This window comes from Triticum aestivum, unplaced genomic scaffold (assembly GCF_018294505.1).
Source record: "Triticum aestivum cultivar Chinese Spring unplaced genomic scaffold, IWGSC CS RefSeq v2.1 scaffold146529, whole genome shotgun sequence".
NCBI lineage: Eukaryota > Viridiplantae > Streptophyta > Magnoliopsida > Poales > Poaceae > Triticum > Triticum aestivum.
Window position 1 is genome coordinate 1 of NW_025285938.1, and position 1,133 is coordinate 1,133.

A 1,133-nucleotide genomic window follows, 5' to 3' on the forward strand; every position below is an offset into this window, starting at 1 on the left:
TCCTGGGAAGTCCTCGTGTTGCATTCCCTTTTTAATTTTTTTGCACCGCGTGCAAAACAAAACGCACGAGCGCGACGTATGTTTAGCACGTTTTATTATTTTGCACGTTTACGGTAAGTTTTAGCTCGCTGCTCATTATTCACGCGTCTAGCGGCGGCAAGCGTGTTCTGAAAGGGGTCGAAACCATGGTAAATAGGCACTGGTGCAGTTGAACCGTGGTAAAACTCGTCTCCGTAGTTGAGCGGGAGCGGCCAAAGGAATGTGCAATCGTGTGTGTAGTGGAGCTGGGAGGGGCAAGCATAAGGGACGAAGACGGGGGCAACATGTCGGATGCGATCATACCAGCACTAAAGCACCGGATCCCATCAGAACTCCGAAGTTAAGCGTGCTTGGGCGAGAGTAGTACTAGGATGGGTGACCTCCTGGGAAGTCCTTGTTTTGCATTCCCTTTTTAATTTTTTTGCACCGCGTGCAAAACAAAACGCACGAGCGCGACGTATGTTTAGCACGTTTTATTATTTTGCACGTTTACGGTAAGTTTTAGCTCGCTGCTCATTATTCACGCGTCTAGCGGCGGCAAGCGTGTTCTGAAAGGGGCGAAACCATGGCAAATAGGCACTGGTGCAGTTGAACCGTGGTAAAACTCGTCTCCGTAGTTGAGCGGGAGCGGCCAAAGGAATGTGCAATCGTGTGTGTAGTGGAGCTGGGAGGGGCAAGCATAAGGGACGAAGACGGGGGTAACACATCGGATGCGATCATACCAGCACTAAAGCACCGGATCCCATCAGAACTCCGAAGTTAAGCGTGCTTGGGCGAGAGTAGTACTAGGATGGGTGACCTCCTGGGAAGTCCTCGTGTTGCATTCCCTTTTTAATTTTTTTGCACCGCGTGCAAAACAAAACGCACGAGCGCGACGTATGTTTAGCACGTTTTATTATTTTGCACGTTTACGGTAAGTTTTAGCTCGCTGCTCATTATTCACGCGTCTAGCGGCGGCAAGCGTGTTCTGAAAGGGGTCGAAACCATGGTAAATAGGCACTGGTGCAGTTGAACCGTGGTAAAACTCGTCTCCGTAGTTGAGCGGGAGCGGCCAAAGGAATGTGCAATCGTGTGTGTAGTGGAGCTGGGAGGGG

General features: G+C 50.5%; 2 non-coding genes across 2 annotated transcripts; both read left to right on the forward strand.

Annotated features, from left to right (window-relative positions):
- The first annotated feature begins 328 nt into the window (after positions 1-328).
- LOC123178698 (5S ribosomal RNA) lies at positions 329-447 on the forward strand. Its single transcript, XR_006489781.1, has one exon. It is a non-coding gene; the product is annotated as a 5S ribosomal RNA (ribosomal RNA).
- Positions 448-747: 300 nt separating this feature from the next.
- LOC123178697 (5S ribosomal RNA) lies at positions 748-866 on the forward strand. Its single transcript, XR_006489780.1, has one exon. It is a non-coding gene; the product is annotated as a 5S ribosomal RNA (ribosomal RNA).
- The last annotated feature ends 267 nt before the right edge of the window (positions 867-1,133 follow it).